The sequence below is a fragment of the Drosophila nasuta genome, chromosome X (genome assembly GCF_023558535.2).
Source record: "Drosophila nasuta strain 15112-1781.00 chromosome X, ASM2355853v1, whole genome shotgun sequence".
NCBI lineage: Eukaryota > Metazoa > Arthropoda > Insecta > Diptera > Drosophilidae > Drosophila > Drosophila nasuta.
In genome coordinates, this window is record NC_083459.1 from 17,252,803 (window position 1) to 17,272,602 (window position 19,800).

At 36.7% G+C, this 19,800-nt stretch overlaps 1 protein-coding gene across 4 annotated transcripts in view; it reads right to left on the minus strand.

The window, feature by feature from the left end:
- LOC132797451 (partitioning defective 3 homolog) overlaps window positions 1-19,800 on the minus strand; it is a 47,080-nt gene that overhangs the window by 18,303 nt on the left and 8,977 nt on the right. For 2 of the 4 annotated variants that reach the window (XM_060809230.1, XM_060809229.1), the window contains exon 1: window positions 2,273-2,353. The exons of 1 other annotated variant lie outside the window; for it this stretch is intronic. The gene's annotated coding sequence lies outside the window, so the exon portion shown is untranslated. Of the gene's footprint in view, window positions 1-2,272; window positions 2,354-19,800 lie in introns of those variants that run through there. One more of the 4 variants, XM_060809233.1, reaches the window with a different exon arrangement.

The window sequence follows — 19,800 nt, forward strand, 5'->3', positions numbered from 1 at the left end:
ATTCAGTTCACAATATCAATCGAAAATATTTGGCTTAAGGGTTTTTGCTTTTGCTTTTTGTTGCCCATCATTATTTAATTTTTTTTTTGTGGCGGAAAGATGAAAACGGTAGCGATTCGAATGGAGGTGAATGCACTCAAAGATCTTCATTTTTGATTTATTTCATTTGGGATCGGAGTGAATATTAATGAAATGTATTCATAACTGCATTTTGTTATACTAGCACTCAATGAATATGCTAATTCTGCAATGTGGCGAGTTTATTCAATGATTCATGAATGCAGTGACTGAATAAACTGTATTGTTCAACACACCCATGCGTGGTATTGACTTGACACTTAATCAATTAGATAAGTTTAACATGATTTGTTAGCATACTCATAGTATTCACGAGTGTATTCATGAATAAAACGTATTCATTTGCAGCATCAAAAGCTGATATTGATCTTTCTATTCGCTGTATTCAAAACTATGTGAGTGTATTCATGAGTGTATTCGAAAGTATTCAATGTGAAGTAATGCTTAATCCTCCAAACAGACGCTTTTGTGAAGCACTCTTAAGCCATTTATTCGTCATCTAATTCACTTAAGATTCACAGGTACACACAATTATTCAATCGCTCGGTTCGCACACACTCATTGGGTTCTTTTGTTCGTAGTCTTAAGAGCTCTACAACTTTTTTCCGTTTGTTGTTTATGGTTAGAGGCTTTTGTGTTTTATTTTTGTTTGCGTCTATTTTCTTTGTGAAAACCCCGAAACTAAATACACTCAAACCACTTTTTGGGTGTATTCGCACTCACTCACAAATATGTGTGACATAAACAACAACAATATTTTTTATCAACTTCTTTAGTAGCTTGCTTAGTTATTTTATCGACGAAGGACCCAAAAAAATGCTGATGATTAGATTAAGTAAACACCGACAATGCAATGAAAACAAATACCTCGCAAATCGTTGGGCGGGTGTGTTCAAAAATGTGTCATAGAGGATTGAATATTCATTGAAGACTTTAAAGTAAACTTATTTGCATTTCTAAGGGTATAACTGTTGTTGTTCTGGTATTCAAGTTTGAGCAACGACAACAATTCCGTTGCCTGCATTTTGGAGTCGTTCGTCATAGTTAGGCGGGATTGTTGTCAAGCAATTTGATTAATTTGCGCTTAGCTTTAAAGCGTTGGCATGCACAGTGGGTCAGCGTCAATGGAAAACGCCTTCAAGGCCAGCAAGAACAACAGCAACAATTGGAACAAGAACAAGAACTGCAACTGCAACTGCAGCAACAACAACTGGCTGATGCATGTGCTACATGCGCCTTGTTGTTGTAGTTGGCCTGTTGCACATTCCTGGCTAGTGAAAGTCGCTTTGGCCAACAAGAAATCTCAAGGCTACAACATTCAACAGGCTGCCGTGTTTTGTGGCCTGGCCCAGCTGCGTAATCCGAGACCCAAATAGATTTATTAGCTGTCGCCTTTAATTGAAAACGCAGGCAACTGCATTAGGCATTAGAGAGAGCGAGAGCGATAGATATCCTCCTTAGGTAGAACCACAAAAAATAAAACCGAGAAGCCAATGAAAAGTAGTGGAAGAAGCAGTATGATAATGCCTGGGAAACTCAACGGACACTTGAAATTCTTCCCCAAAACCCACCCTCAACCGCAGTCGCTGCTCAAGACTCTCCCACACACACACACACACACAAACACACAGGCAAACACACACACATAGCACGTCTTTAGACATTTCCTGCTGCAATTCGTTGCTCGCGTCATGGGAAGCTAAACACACTAAGAAGTTCAAGAACGAAGCGAAGTTGAAGAAGAAGCAGACGAAACATAAGAGGACGAATAGAAGACGAAGACGCCTCTTGCATGCATATAAAAGTATATGAAGTACTTATACATTGATAAAGCATGCATGTATATACATCCGTGTGCGCCAGGCATATAATTAAGCAAGAATTCAAAGTTATCTGGAATTTAATCTGCATTTAAATAAAAATGTGTGTTCACGTAGATAACGTCACGAAATTTAGATAAAACCCGAAAACAAAATTATTCACTTGACATTTTTTTCGCAATGCATTTTTTGGTACTCGCAAAAAAAAGATACACACAAAACAGGCGACGCGCACTTGTGTTTTTTGTACAAATGACAATAACTAAAAACTAAATCAAACTGTCAACAGCAGCAGCAACAACAACAAACAACGAAAAAAAAACTGCGTAACCAGCGCAATAGTAACAACAACAACCACAAGAAAAACTACGTACAAACTGCGACGACGACGTCGACGGCGACGTTGTGAACCGAGCGAAGTGCGCTGCGCTCGCGTTTCGTTTTAAAACTAAAGTCAAAGCACAGTCAGCCACAACGATCATGCAGCGACAAGTGAACAGCACAAACACACACATAGCCAACCACACAAAGAGAGTGTTGGGAGAGCGTGTGCGTGTTCATATGCGAGAGCGGCAGGTGTGAGAGCGAGCTTAAGTAATCAGTGTGAGAGAGAGAACAACAATTTTGCCGGTGTGCCGTGAGAGAAGTGCAAGCAACACTGTGCTGCTGCTGCTTCTGCTCTAGTGGCTGCCAAACTGTGCAGTGCAGCTCAAACGTGGCGCTGGACAGCATAGAATTGGAGAATTGGCCAGAGAACCCGGAGGGAGAACAATGAATGACCAGCTAGCAGCTGAACATGGCCAAAGCAAAGCATAGATAGCGACAGCAGTTTGTCAAGCGTAACGCAAATAAGCACGCAAAACAACAAATCAGCAGCATAGTCAAGCAAAATCAAACCGACTGGGCCAATGCTCTAACAAAATTGCAATCTGTGCGTTACGATTTAAATTCTATTTAGTATATATTTAATACTTATGTATATACTTATGGTTTTTATTAATTTGTCACCTTAGAGTTTTAGAATTTATGCTCTTGGTTTTCTTTCAGAATAATTTTCCCATTAACAAACCTTGCCTCAAAGCCCATAGACTCCCTCAATCCTACTCTCTCTCTCTCCTGAGTTTCTATGTATTTCTCTGGTTCTTCCTATGTTTATTTTTTATGCATTTTCCTTAGCAGCTCATAAAAAAGAAGCTAAAGGCAAAGAAAGACAAAGGCGAGCGAAGCATGCAAATCTGCGGCGAGTCAGAGACAGAAACAGAGTCAGAGTCAGGACGGTGGCAACAACAACAGGTGGCAACTCTGCAGCCAGTTATACGAGAGACAATTGCCGAGGGCGTCGCATGGGCGTGTGCATAATGCAACAAGTGGTACACAGGTAGAGGGGGACTGGGGAGTGGGGGGAAGGGGGTTGCATAATTGCCAAGAACATTGCAAAACGATGGCAAGCGTTTCCTTTAGCGATTTCCCCTTTTGGGCCAACAGAGCGAGATAGAGAGAGAAAGAGATAGCATAAAAATGAATTGGCCTTCGAGTGCAACATTGTGGCGAGTTGGAGTTGCTGGCTTTAAATGAATTCTAGCCTGCTGCAAACGTAATGAAATTAAACGAACTGGAAAGCTTCCTTTTTCCATGAAAAGCCTCCGCATCGTTGGCATAATTAATGAGAGAAAACCGAAGCACAGCAAAACAGCAACAACAACAAAAGGAGATGGCAGCAAATGTATTCAAACGAATGAATGCATATATATGAGTATTTTCATATTGTATATAGTATATATTCGTATATTCAATTTGTTATTGTAATTTACCATGGCATAAATAATGCAAAAGTTGCACTCTGCAACAATTATAATTGCATCAAAACGGGAAATGCGATAAGCACGTGAATGCGAGTGAGGGAATGAGTGTGAGTGTATTCATAGCACACACACACACACACACACACACACACACACACACACATGCATTTCCTATTCACAGCATAATCAAGACATTTTCATATTTTATTCGACGCTCCAAATTCATTGAGCATTCTGCGCAGTTTGAAATGCATCAAACCAATGACTCTCAAACTGTCCGCTCAGCCAAACAGCTGATCTTAAAACCCGTTTCACCGCGCTCCTTTCGCACTCACTCAACAAAGACGATGTTGGCCGGCAAAGCTTTTTGGCCAAACAAAAGCGAACTACCGTTAATTTGATTGTGCGACTTGAGCACTTGGCAATCTCATTAAAAGCACACAAAGACTTCCGTTCGACATTATTAAAGCACAAAACTCGTGTGTCACCATCATCCCAGCTAGTGAGAGTGAGAGCGAGAGCGGGATAGTGTCTGCTTAGTACCCCCACCCACCGCCAGGAGGAGAAGTGATTGACCGAAGCAGCAACAAAGGCAACTAATGAGCAAAAAAACAAAAAGAAAGAAACGCAAAAATAGAAGAAACACAATGGAAAATGAAAAATGAGGAAAGAAACGCAAAGCTTAGGGAATTCTCAATCAGAGCTTTGTACTTTTGTGTATAAATTTAAGTATACCCTGTAAAATAAATAATACAAATATGTTTGAAGTCAAGGAATTGCAATAGTTTCAAGTTTTCTTTTTAAACAAAATCAAACCAACTGAAAACATTGGAAGCATTCTTCAGCCAAGTTTATTAAGGCATTACAATATTTTAGGCGATAAGTTAAGTCGTTTGTTGAAAACAAGAATATTTCTTCTAATACTGATTTTAAAATATTTCATCATTTAAGTGTAATTATATGAACCCGCTACAAATAATCTGTTCTTTTTAAAGAGTATCTACAGTTCGAGTTCACTTTACAGATGCAAATGAAAATGCTTTTCATGATTTGCCTAATCCTAAACTGTGTTTCTCTCTCTTTCTCTTTCCCATTTTAAGTTTTTCACTGTTTTTTTCTGTGTCTCTTTTGCACTGATTTTCTGACTGGCGGCTGAGCACTCAGCTGATTTTGTGTGTAGTTTTTCTATGGCTTTTGCGGCTTAAAGCTGGTCTCGTTTTGGGAGTCGCGTGTTTCGAGCGCTGCCCAAGCGGTTTGACTGGTCCATTTTAGCCGCTTTGCCGCTTTCCGCTCACAGCTCACAGCTCGCCGCTTGCCAATTGCCGATTGCCGTTTTGTGGCTTAAAAGGCGTCTGTGGCTAAAGCTGTCGGTGTCTGTCTGTATGTGTGTGTGTTGGCCTAAACTAAAACAAAAGGCGAGCAAGTTCATTCACCATTTCACCTAATTTTTATGTTGCTGATTCGATGCTTTGTGTTTCGATTTGAGGCTTTCAATCCGCTTTAAGCCATAAAAGCAGGACAGAGAGATTGAGAGGAAGAGAAGAAAGAAATGCAAACAGACAATTGTCACTGCAATGCAAAAAAAAAAAACAACACGTGCACGATTCGCTTCGCTGCGCTTTGACTTCAAAGACCTCAAGGTCGCATAGAAAAACTAGCCAAAAAAAAAAGAAGCATAAATTGATGCAAGTGTGTTGCGCGTGTTGTGTCGCCAGATGTCGCCACCGAATGCAACTGCAAATTGAATGCGATCAGCGATTGTGCTCTGTGCGTGTGAAGAAGTTTTGCTCTCATTGCGGCAATTGTTGTTGGCGTGTGAATAGCAAACAATGAAAGAGAGAGACAGAGAGATAGGGACAGAGTTGGAGAAGCAGACGACAAGTGGAACAAACATTTTCCATTTGGCTTTTCCCTCGTCATTAATTTCAATCAAATCACACACATTAGCTAAGCAACCATCGATGATAGCGATAATGATTATCTCACTGATAATGCACAGTGAGTTATCTGCACTCTGTAAAAACCATAAACAACAGTTAGTTAACTAACCAGATTACGCATAGATAATGTAATCTTGCCATTATTATTATATAGTAGTCGAGAAGACTGTTCAATAAAGTTACAACACGATATTGTTTACTGGATTATCAATATCATTATTAAAAGCAGACTATATATTAGGCTTCCAAAAGTCTAATATAAAACATAAATGTTAAGTGCAAAATATATGAACTAGCTATATTATTTAGCCTAATTCGTCAAAGGCATTCATAACAAATAATTCTAATAATTTATTACTTTGCTAACGCATTAATGGAAATATTATACAAACTAAAAACAAAATAAATAATGCTAAATGTAAATGAAACATTTTAAATAATCAACAAATGTATTTTCCAAATAATAAACAAATGTATTTGCGACAGATGCGCACAATTGTTTATAATTTTGCAGAAAACCACAGAAATAAATACATTTACAATGTGGTGATCATTTGGCGCCATCTACCGCATGTCGACAGCAACTCATAGCAAAAGTGCTCTTCTACACAGCGGGTTCGTGTCTCAGCTAAAGCGCAAGCAGTGTTGATAGTTGTGGTCCGTGCTTGAATTTTCAACGAAAATACTGCACTGCTTTGCTCTGAGCTTTTATGGAAAAGCTTTGAAAGCCGAAAAAGCGTCATAAATTATTTATTTGATTGTCGTTAGTTATATTGTTGCCTACCGCTGTTGCTATTTATCGTTGTTGTTGTCGCTGGTTATTTGGCCTATTTACCCAAATATTTGTTGTTACTTGCAACATGCATCGATTTAATGGCAGCATTTTCCACCGAACAACGATAAGATATGACGGCGGCAACAAACAAAATACGAAAATATACACAAATAAAACAAACATATTGTGCAACGACAACGACGCCAACAACAACAACAGGTAAGAAACAGATCCAGCTAACTAGATGCGATGCTTATGAAGCTTGTTTGCAACCAGCTTTTGCCTCCAACCTGATCTTCTTCTTTATGGCCGTCTGCCACTCTTCTTCGCGTTGTTGTCCTTACGACTCAGTGCACTTGTGGCATGTGTCGGCTTTGGCTTTGCATTTCATTTGTCAAATTGGCAACACACGCCTCTTTTGACCACCGTCACCGACTTAAAGAATATAACATTTCAACTAGCTTATTTATTCTTCAGTCTTTACCTTTGCTATTCGAATCGATTTTCCGCTTATCTAGCACACAACCCGATTGCATTTCCCAATTTTCCCCCCCCATTTTCTTCTTACCACTTAAATGCTGATAACCAATTGAGGCCGCATGAAATGTCGAGTGTCGAAAAATTGTTATGCTTACCTGCAAAGATAACAGAGAAAAGAAAGAAAATATTTATGTCAAATATTTGTTTAATCAACGATTGTAACTATATTGGGGTAGGTAGGTAAAGTTATGACTTATCTAATCTATTTGAAGTAACGATAAAACTATCGTTGTGATAAAGTAAAATTTAGAAAAGAAAATCATTTTCAATAACATCAATTTAAAAAAAAAAAAAAAAAATTTTGACAGAAATTTTCCAACTTTTCTGGTTCACTTATTTCTGAATTAACTTGTATGTTTAGCAATCAATTGTTCTGAAAGTTGTACAATGAATACAAAATATAGTTAATTAAATAATAGTCCAGCTGTAATCACTGGGTTCAAGAGTCACTCGATATATTTTAAAGTACAAAGAAAGTTGCCAACTTTTCTGTTTTCCGATTTCTAAAATAACTTTAATCTTTAACAATCAATTTCTCTGAAATTTGTAGAATGAACTGAAATCCAAGTTAATTAAGAAATTTACTAACAATTGATATTGAAAATCCGTTTAATCAAACTTGATATCTTCTATTTAGATAATTTAATACTAAGGAAAGTTTCCAACTTTTCTGCTTTACAAATTTCTAAAATAACTTTTCTGTTTATCAAAAAATTGCTTTGAAATTTGTAGAATGAAGAGAAATAATTGTTAATTAAAAATGTTGCTATCACTTGATATTTAAAATCCAATTAATCAACAGTAGACAGATATTTTCTATGTAGATACATAAATTTGAAAGAACATCATCGATTTAAAGTATAAAGAAAGTTTCCAACTTTTCTACTTCATTAATTTATTAAATCATTTTTATGTTCACCAATAACCTTCTCTGAAATTTGTAGAACACATGCAAAAAAGTTAATTAAATAGCTTGGTAGCAATTAATACTAAATTTGCATTTGTTTTTACATAATTATCAGTTGCGTTTAATCGAAAGTAACTCGATAACTTCTATATAGATACGTGTAGTATTTACCACTAGGCTGCGCTTTCAATTCACAATTGATTAACGCCGACAAAGCGTTGTTATTGATATTCCGAACAGAGAAGACGTGTTGTGATCATGCTTTAGATACACATACATTTCCATTTGAAATGAAAAACCCCAATAAATTCTTGCGTGGCTGCTGCTGTCACCGCTTGTAACTAGATAGATAGATTTATGGATTGGCATATTGAATTGAGTTGAATTGAATTGAATGGAGGAGAGTTTACTGCACTCATTATGCGCAACAACAGCACAATTGTTGGCTAAACAAATTCCAATTTCAATACGATTTTCATTGGAAATATCGATAGAGGGGGAATGCAATGCTTATCACGTCGACAGTTTCGAATGTGACTCAACTGCGACATATTGTGGGGCTAGGCGACATCGGCCGCAATCCCTGCCACAGACCCTGCCCTAATACCAGTCACAGTCGCAGCAATCCCCGGGTCTTAATCCCAATCCCAATCCCCAACCCAATTTCAATTCCAATCCCAGTCAAAGTCAGAGCACCACCCCCAAAAAAACAAAACAAAAAAAAAATGACTCGATAACGTCACGAGCCGTCGACTAAACCGCTTGTAATTGATCGTGTCTTTGACATTAGAAAACATTTGTCCGTCCGTCCGATCGTCTTGCAGTCGTTATTTGGTTGCCATGAAAATGTAACGCGAAACACGCCAAGAGACGCCGCCAACTGGTGCACGGTGGCTAATAAAGCGCATGGAAGGCGAACGCACGCAGCGACAACAAATCCACTTAGGCGTGCAACACAGAGGCAAGCCAAGACACTCCAAGCAATTGTGGCAGCAACAACAGCAACAGCAACAACAGCAGCAGGAGGAAGCCAAACAAGGCAGCCAAGAGCGTCGAGTGAAATGAGACGTGGCAACAACACCAGCAAACAACAAACAGCCAACAACAAACAGCAACAGGCACATCGACATTCATTGGCTTTTGCCAATGTGGAGGGACTCCACATTTGGGTCTATGAATGCATACAGTCTATATGCAATATATATATATATGTATATGTATATAGTTCGTACATAGTTCGATAGAGCTCTGGGCCCACTAATCGGCTAATAACACAAAGTGCAATTCCAATGTTCGCAGTCAACTGAAAGTGGTTGGAGAAAAAAAAAACGCTTTTCTCTCGCCACATTACAAAATGTTTTGCTAAGGCTGCACTTTCAATTAATAAGAAAAACATTGATTTCAAATGAACTGTTTAATATTTAAGGAGTAGATCTTTATTAAAAGAGTAGATCCTTTAAAAGATGAATTTTTTATAAAGTAAATATACTTTAGTATTTTGTTTGAAAGCTTAATTATTCAGAAAATAAACCATTGAATTAAATATTTAATATTTAAGTAATAGTTACACTTAAGGGTGCATTAAGGGTGTAGACAAAATAAATATTATTTAGTATTTTGCTCAGAAGTTCCATTTTTCGTGACGGAAAACAATTGAAAGTTTAGTTTTGTTATGCTTTAAATTACATTTATTCTAAAATCCTTATAGAAGACATACTATACACATACTATACTTCAAAACTCTAGGAAAGCATTGAATTGCACTATTTTTTGTTTTTAGTTAATATGTTGTTCTAAATATAGAATATTTTTAAAAGTTAAATCATTACGAAAATGAACATCTTTTTACAAAGTACAAATTTAAAGTTAGTTTATCACTTTGTTGTTTAAATTTCGGGAAGCAGAATCATTTAGAGATCGAGCCATGTTTTCTTTACGATTTTATTTTCAATTCAAATTAAATCATTAAATCACAGATGATCAAAAATACGTAATGAATATGCTACAATATTTTGTACTGAGGTTTTTGAATTATTTTAAATCTAAACTATATTTTCTTTAAGAATTATATTCCAAAGTTTATTTAATAATGCTTTTAATATGAAATTCATTATTCGACATATAAAACTGGCTTAAAATTCTCAATAATTTATCATCTACTCTACTCATAATTTCACTCTCCCTTTTCATAGCTACAATCTTGAAATGGTTTTCCTGCAGTTCTATCGTTGCTCTCAGCTACGCTCTTGGATATCCTGGCCATGACTCAGCAGCAAAGTCAGAGCAGAGAGATGACTTGCGGATCACCAAATTGAATGAAGCGTGCTGCTGACCCAGAGAAACAGAAGCAGAGACGGTAAAGTGAAGTGCTTGGAAATTGTTAAGCGGCTTGAGCTAAAGACACAGCGCCATCTAACGAGCAACAGCAACAACAGAAGTGGAAGACAATGACGAAAACGAAGAGCAGAAGAAGAAGCAAGAGCAAGTGAACCAATCGGATATTGCGCAATCGAGTTTTAATTCATTTCATCGCGTCAACTGTGAGTTTCCGCAATGCCAACAACGCGAAGAGCAGACGTGTTAAGCTGGCAGCTTTTGCTCCCGCTCTCCCTCCCTCCTCTCTCCTCACACATCGTCTCATCGACAACACATCGAGCGGCGGGTCAGTAAAGTTCATTGCAAAAGCTCAACTTAGGCGGCCCATGGGAGTTGTTATGGGTTCAGTGTGTGTTATGCAAAAGACGAGAGACGAAAGAAGAGAGAAGAGAGGCGATGCGATGGCGAAAGTGATGGCAACAGGTGAGTCAAAGACAACAGCAACAGCAACAACAACAACAACAACAACGGAAACGTTGTTGCGTTTTCAAGGCGAACCAGATTAATCAATCAATCAATCGTATCTGTCCGTCAGCCAACCAGTCAGTCAGTCAGTCAATCAATCAATCAAATTACTGCTAAAGGTTGGCTTACACAGCTTCATCAATGCGATACCAAGGAAAACCAAACCAAGTTTGTCATCCGTTTGTGAAATTCAAACCTCAATAAAAACAAACACAGCAAAGAAAAAACAAAGAGAAATGATTATCATGATTATTATTATAATTACTATTATACACACACACACGCACACAAACATGGCGGTATTAAATGTTGGTAACCGGATTCGAAATCGGTTTCAGATTCCAGACAAACGCAGCTCAGAACAAAGAAAGCACCTTTTGTGATCATCTCCACACAAATCGCAGCAAGCGGGGGAGAGCAAGCTAAAAAAAGCGGCATCAAAAGTGGAAGAAGCGCGCCAAAACAATATAATTTATTGTTTACCTTAGCGCAATTGACAGACGGACGGACAAAGCGCGTCTTAAGTCTAAAGAACAACTGGCGGACAGCAAAAGCGAAGCGAAGCCAAGCATAAGATGAGTAAATGATATTTTAACCATGTGACAAAAAGAGAAAAACACACACAAACAGAAATAAAGTGCAGAACGGGGGCACAGTAAAAGCCTCTCATTGGAAGCTGCTGCCAGACACAGACAGTGTAATTGTATATAGACTACAGTGAGCCCTCGCTAACAGTATCTTCAACTACTTTTGGGGAGAGTGTAAAGAATGTGCTGTAAATGAAAAAGGTAAAGCGAAGAATGGCTTAAAACATGTCACGCTAAAGTTTTATAAGAAATAAATTAAATACAACAAAAATAAAGTCAAGTAAGATAAAATAAAAATAAAACTAAAAAAATGAAATAATGAAATAATGAAAAACAAATAAAAAAAAATACAAAATAAAAAAAAATAATAATAATTACAATTTAAAACGTAATCAAATAAAAAGAATAAAATTAAAACAATTTAAAAAATTTGAATATAAACCAATAATAAAAAGAAATACCATGCTTTTCAATAGTTTAACAATAGAATGTAAAACTTTACTACATTTAAATGGTATATTAAAGTATTGATACAAGTGGCGATACAAAATTCCCTAATTAAATACATAAAATAAAAAGAAATTTCACTTTATTTTTCCAACGTAATGTTTAGAAATTACTTTATTCAAGCATGAACCTTAGACATATCATTTAGACATATTTCAAAAAGAATTTCTCAGCTACTCAGCAATAGCAAAAGCAATGAGTGCTCACTGTGTGGTAATAGAAAGCGTCAAAATGCTAAATGCCTTTGCCTTAAAGTAGGAAAACCTTTCACAAAGCATAAAAAAGAAAGAGAAATACCTTTAACAAAGGATGACAACTGCCACTTAAATTTCAATAGCTTTTTTCTTTTTGTTGGTGTCCAACACAGAACAGCAGTAAAATGAGATCTCAAGTTGAGAGCAAAATGTGAGTATGAGTAGAGTAAATGCGATTACGAGCATGTAATGCCAATCATTGATCATTTTGTATATAGGCAACAGACAGACAGACGGACAGACGTGAAGAGTGGAAACGGCTTTTGGGTCTCGTTATTTTTCTAAGAACACACAAAACATTAAAACGTGCCCCGCAATGACGGGGCGACAGTTCATTAAAAAGAAATTACGAGGATGAAGGACAGACAGACCACGACAAAGAAAGAGATCGAGAGCGACAGCGACAGCGAGAGCGAGAGAGACAGAGAGGGAGAGACTGAGAGATCGACAGAGAATCGTAAAATTGTCAGTTTATGAGCGTGGCAGGAACTGAGCAATGCCATCGACAATAGATAAAAAGGCAGTCAGGTAAATTCATGGAATTGCCGCAAGTTCGGCAATCCCAACAAGTTATCTTCTTTATTTTCTTTTTATTATTTGTATGCTTTAAGATTATTTCTCCACATTATCGACTGACTATGGGAACCATGTGAGTCGTGGTAATATCTATATTGCAAAAGCAAAGCTGCAAAAGGTTTTGTAAGGTGGAAGTGACATCACATTGTGTATTACACACATGTTTATAGATGGCTAAGTCGAAAACGAAGTGAATGAATGTGATGGCAACCCTAGGCTAAAAGCCAGCATAACACACAAACACACAAAACATAAATAACAATAAACATCAAGACAAAGACAGACAGCGAAATTAAAAGAAACAACATCAAGCTTTTAAGTAAAAAACTTATAAAAAAAAAAAAGACGAACACAAGAAGAAAACATCCAAAATCGCATTTTTACGCATACGCAACAAAAAATACATCAACAATCATAACAACAACCACAACAGCAAACAACAACAACAACAAAAATGTTGACAACTGTTTCATTTTATGGGTGTCGAGAGCTTTTTTAGCGGAAAAAGTTTTACTCACACACAATTTCTATATAAGCAATTAATTTTACTTTTATTTATGAGACGCTTTATTCGGCCTCTTTTTTGTTTTTGTTTGCAAGTGAAATTAAAAGCTGCGTAGCCCTCAATTCGCATAGCTTTGTGATTATTTTTAAGTTTATTGTCAAGTTGCATTAAGCATGGAAAATATTTCAACATGACTAAATGTGTTTACCACAAACAGACAAAAGTTTTATCAACTTTTATTGAATTACAATTGAATCAAATTATTTGAACAAAAGTGAATGTAAGAAAATGTAATTCTAGAGTCAAAATGGATGTCTATTTATGAAGAACAGTTTCGTTACTTGAACCGGTTTCTGAACCACTTTAGTAACTAAATAAAAAAAAAACAAAAAAGAGAAACAAGTTTTATATAATTTAATAAAAAAAAAATAATAATAAAATGATGATTTAAAAAAAATTATTATAAACTATTTTTATTGGCAAAATAGTTGTCTATCTGAAAGAACCATTTGGTTATTTCAATCGTTCTCTGAACCACTTTTTAAATGGCAAAGAAAAACATGTTCCCGGCCATTTACATTGAAAATGCAAATTTAAATAAATTTATTAAACTTTTAAACTGAAATTACAAGGCAAATTGTGAGGTAAGCGCAAATGATAATTGTTGTTGTAGTTGCTGTTGTTGCACAGCAAATTCAAGGCCACAAAACGAAGGCGTCGCTGCTTATGTGGGTGTCTTTGCAGCAGGTATTTGTGTGTGTATGTGTGTGTAAGTGTGTGTGTGTGACATAGCAAAGTTCAGCGGCACTCAATCGGAACGAAGCAGCAGCAGGGCCATGCCACGCCCCTCCCCCGCATCGCCTCGCCTCGCGCTCGCTTCGAATGGCCGACATTTTTAGGGTGGCGCGTCAAGTTTGTCGCTTGAGTCTTTTGTTCTGCGCATGCCACAAAAATGTCAATTATTTATTTATTTATGTATGTATTATTTAATTAATTAAGCATGCACACGCATACACACACACACACACACACACACGCACACACACACATACAAGCTATCTGCGCAATTACCCAGCTCCACAGCTCCGCATGAGCATGGGCGTGTCTTTAGCCCAGTTGCCTACCAATTTCTCATTCTCATGTTAATGTTGTTGTTGCTGTTGCTGTTTTTACTGTTGTTGTTGCGACTCGCACGTGCAGCGCCTACGCAAAAAACAAATGTGAAGCGGAGACGCAAAACAAATAAATAAGTATAAATAAAGCGGGCAAAACGAGCAACGACCAAGCTAAACACTGTAAAACACCGAACAACAGTCGCAAAAGTATGCAAAAAAAAAACAAGGCAAATTGTGAATACTCTTCACTTAGAGAAATGTGGAAGCTAAATACATATAGGAATATATCATGCAGATAGTCATAAAATTCAATCCAATTCAAGTCTATTTTCTTTTCGAATTTTATAGCATTGCTAAGCCATAAATATAAATAAGAATATATCAAGCAAATATCCAAAGAAACTTTTTATTAGAATGTCCATAATAATAAGAATATTATCTAAATACGTATTCAAATATATCATGCAGATAGTCATAGATTATCAATAATAATATGTTCAATTCAAATCATAATAACATTTCTTTATAGTGAATTTTCTTTTCGAAACTTTAAGCATTACTTTCCAGTAATGCTAATTCTAATTCCAAATATAAATCATGAATAAAAATAAGAACGCTTTACAGCCTCATAAATATGTTATATTTAATTTTCATTAAATAAATAAATAAACATATCAATCAAATATCCAGAGAGACTTTTCAAAGAATGAAAACCTTACTTTGCCTTGAATTTTCTTGGCAAATTTGCAAACATTAATTCAGAATATCAAAAGAGAAATAATTATATAGAACAAGTATTAGTTCAAAATATAAAAAAATGAATAAATACCAAGTATAAACCACTTAACACATCTTTATATAATAAACTTATTGTTCCACTTTTAAAATCCAGAATATAACACCATATGAACCACATCAAAGACAACTATTACAAGTCTTTGCAATTCTTTATAGCCTCTTGCTTTGTCAACACATTATATGAGTACAGGGTATTAAAAAAAATCAAAACAACTGTGAACTCACTGCTGTCTGCATCCACAATTATGTGTGTGTTTATTTTAAGAAAACCATCTTTACGCTCTTGACAACAGGGTATAAAAAACATGATAAAATTATACCAACTGCCACATAACGAATTCAAGTCGAGTGAAATCGGTTGTGTGGATCAAGAATTTATATGTGGAGCTACCTCTTTAAGGAATCGCCGTTGCCCGGTTTGATTGCGTTCGTAATTCGTGAGTGTACAAAATAAAAAATTATAATAAAAAGCATATTAAGTTAATGTAAGACGATGCCAAAGTCGAAGTTGAAGTCTCAGTCGCTGTGGAAGTTAAACTTAAACTTAAAGTCGCAGTCGCTGTTAAAAGTCGCAGTCGATGTCGAAGTCGAAGTCGGAGTCGAAGTTGTTGCCGCCGTTTGCTGCATGAAGATAGCAGCAGCAACAACAACAACAACAAGCGAAGCACAATCCGAACATTTTACGACCTTTTGTGGCCTTCAACATTCTTTGGCCGCGAGTCGTTTGGCAACACTGGCGATTGCTCTCGCTCTCGCTCTCCTTCGACTCCTATCTCTCATTCTCTCCAACTCATGATCGCGCTCTTTCTCTCGCTCTCTCTCTCTCTCTGTCTCGCTCCACTCCCACTCTCTAGATGCTGAGCCATCGTTGTCGGCTTTGGCTTTAACGTATGATTCATGCATTAAATTTCACGTTTTAGAGGAAACACCTGGATAAATACCTCTATAGCTACACGATCGCCGAAGTCGCCGTCGCCGTCGACGTCGCACCAGATAAATTGCTTATTATTATGTGAAGCTGAAGTGAGTCAACGTACCTCCGGAATAACAAATTCTGGATGCTGTGTGACAACATAATGTAAATACACAAATACACAACATTGTTGTTAATAAATATTTATATTCTCATGTGTGTGTGTGTGTGTGTGTGGAGAAAGAGCCATTAAATCAAACAGCGCGCATTTCGTAAATTTTGATACACTTTTTTGTTTACTTGCATTTCATTTAGGTCATTTCCGGAATGTGGAAATAAAAACCAAAAACTTGTATTAGTTTAAACTTTGACATTTATTGCCTAAGCAATACATTTTTACTGTGTTTATGGTTGCTGAACTAAAATGTTAAACTGTTTTTTGTGCAATCGAAACCTTCTTGTAATTACTAATTTTAATTGTTGTGCTTTGGGTTGAGACTTCCTTGACAGATAATTCCTTTTTTTTGTTTTTTTTTTGTTTGTGGATGCTTCTCACGAATCGAGCATTGTTTTGATGCGCAATTGTGTCGGAACGCTTTGAGCTCTTTTGTTTCATTGGAAACCATCTCATAATTATCCATTTGAATGGTTTCAGTATTATACCCGCTACCCAAAGGTTAAAAGGGTATTGCAGCTTTGCAGAGGGAGACATCTCCAACCACAGTAAAGTATAAATATATATTATACTTATAGTTATACTTATAGTTATATACTTATATTATGCTTATAGTTATAGTTATAGTCTTAGTTGTATAATTTGTATGTAATACTATATCAATATACGTTATATATTCTTTGGTATATTTTAGTATTTTTTCGGTATCTTAATTTGGTGTATTTTGTGGGTTGCGATCAGATAAAAATTCTTAAAGTTATTTAACGCCATCTGAAATCGGGTCTCTGTTGCTTTGGTATATTTTAAATGTAGTACTATACCAATATACCATGTATAGCCTTTGGTATATTTTAGTATTTTTGTGGTATATGAATTTTTACCCATTGAATATGAAACCAAATCGTTATACAATATATAACACTTGGTATATTTTTGTGGTATATTTTAATAATAATATCATAATGTTTTGCTATTATTTAAAATGGATAGCGGGTATCTCAAAGTCGAGTGTGCTCGACTTGTTGGTTATATTCGGACAACGACTCAAATGTGTAACTCATGTCAGTTCTTCAGCCCGCACATGAGTCAGAACATATATTTTATTATTTATTTGTAGCTAGTCAGATTGCAGATTGGCGACAGTTCGACAGGTCAGTATTCACTTCCTCTTTCTCTCTCTACGCTATCGAGGGGGACGCACTGGAGTGAAGCGTGCAATGGGCGTGCATCTCTCTCGCTGGTCAACGAAAAAACAGAAAAAAAGACCGAGTGCAGTTGCTGTTTTTGGCTCAGACACGTACACGTTTCGGACAAAGCATATTTCTGTGTACATCTGTCTGTGTGTGTGTGTGTGTGTGTGTTTGTGTGTGGCATGAGTAAGCGCGAAATTGGCACGCTACGAGTGTGGCACTTTACCTTTGGCTATAGCAATATATGTAGGTATGTACAATGTATGTGTGTGTTCATATATAGTACTCGTATGTATATATTTATACGGTACGCGCTATAAAGCCGGGCTGCCGCACCGCCTGATCGCATTCGCCAGATATGACGACACATGCATGCATAGAGAGCTGAACTCCGCGCTGGGAATGTGGATGGCGAAAGGGTTGGCTGGGTCAACATACCGTAGTCAACAGCAACAGCAACAGCGACAGCCACAGCAAAAGCAACAGCAACAATAGCCAACAAACTGGCAACCGGCAACCGTCACCAGGCAGTCAGCCCATCATCACGATCAACGTCAACGTCATAAACACATTAACCACTGTGCTTTGTTATTGTTGTAGTTGTTGTTGTTGTTGTTGTTGTTGCTGTTGCTGGCGACGACTTTGCGTCTGCAACAGCAGCTTCAACCAAGCAACCAAGCAACGAACGAACCGAGCCAAACATTTCCCCCAAAGCCAATGGAATGCATTCCACAATTTTTGCATTGCATTTTGTTAACGAAATCCAAAACCCAATTGCAAAACTCACAATATCGAAGCTGGAGCAATTCACTCGCAACGTCGCGCACGTTTTAGCAATAAAACCAAAAAACAAAAAGCAAAAAATGACAACAAAAAATTGTAACGACATTTTGTGATATGCAAAACTTGTAGTTTTGCTTTTATGGCCAAGAATATTTCATCACAATAATTAATACAATATCTGAGTTTGCTCACATTCTTTGCCTGGCATAATTAATTCAGACTTCGGCCTGGCAACTGAAACATATTAATTAGTATAATTCATTTAAAAATACACACATCAAAGGTTTACGTTTGCGTAATTCTTGGTAAAGAAATCTATCAGCCAATGAATCACTTGAGACGTGAGTAAAGCACAGGAGATGACTTGAACAGCCAAAGTAATTAAAACAGATTTGCGCTCCATTGATAAGAAATGCTAATAAACCGTGGAATGACTCATTGGGAGAGAAATGAAGAAATGTTGAAAGAAATCAATAGAATAAAGACTTGTTTTTTTCCATTAAGTTGAGATAATCAGAAATATAGTTTTAATCACGTAATTTTTGAATATTTTACTATATATGTACATATCGTCTATTACCAACGACCTTTCTGATGAACGCTTTGTTATCTTAAAGCACTCAGTACTTTACTTTCTTTTAACTTTATATATATTCAATCATCTTTTCATTCCAAGATTCGCTCAGTTTTTATGGCAACAAAGAAATAAATCGAATGTACAAAAGCTTTTTTTCTAAAAGTTAAGTTAAGTAAAAGAAAAGTTTTACGTATGAGAAACGTCGGAAATACAGATCTTATTATCAATATATTCAATTACTATTCTCAACTAAGGATTAATTTAAATGTAAATCGATATTCTAATACACAACTATATAAATAAATTATTTTATCAACCACCTTTCAGCTATAAGTTTTTGCTACATTTGTCTTCTATAAGAATTTGGAATCTTAACTTGCTCTTAACTTTATACACTTTTATGATCTCTTTATTCTACTTATTTCCCCCTTGAAGTACACCATTCCAACTCTTGGTCTTCTTTTGAGGGGGAAGGGAAGAGTACACTTGCAAGATAATGATTTGAACTTCACCTTCGCCCAGCAATTGACATTCACTTAATCATGCACTTGACCCAATGCACCTCAATGGAGCATATCATCTGTAGTCTGGAAGCCACCGTTGAGGTCCAAAAACCCAACGATGCGTGGCAGCCAACACAATGACGCAGAAGAAGCAACATAAGAGCTAGAAGAAGCAGAAATATAGCTAGACAAGAGAGGGGGAGATGGGGTGGGGAGTAGAGAGTAGAGAGCAGAGAGTGGGGGCAGTTAGTTTTACCTTGAACTCTGGCCGACTGGCAACACAACTCAATTGATTAAAGTGAAGCGAACAAAACCGAAATGGTAAAAATAACAAGGAAAAGTGAACAAATTAATTAGAATGATGAGAATAATGAATATTGATGCAGTTGCTTTTTGTTTACGCTTTTGTTGTGCCAACAACAATGGGTGCGTCATCTAGGCGCAGTAGAGGGGGTAAGAGTAAGGGGGAGTAATCAACTTGGGATGAGTTTCTGTGGCATGAACTAGCGTGGCGCTTCCGTTGCGTTTTGATTGTCATTAGGCCTCAGTTTTGTTGTTGCTCCAGCCACTGTTATATTTTAATGATATATCGCCAGGGTAACGCATTGCAGTAG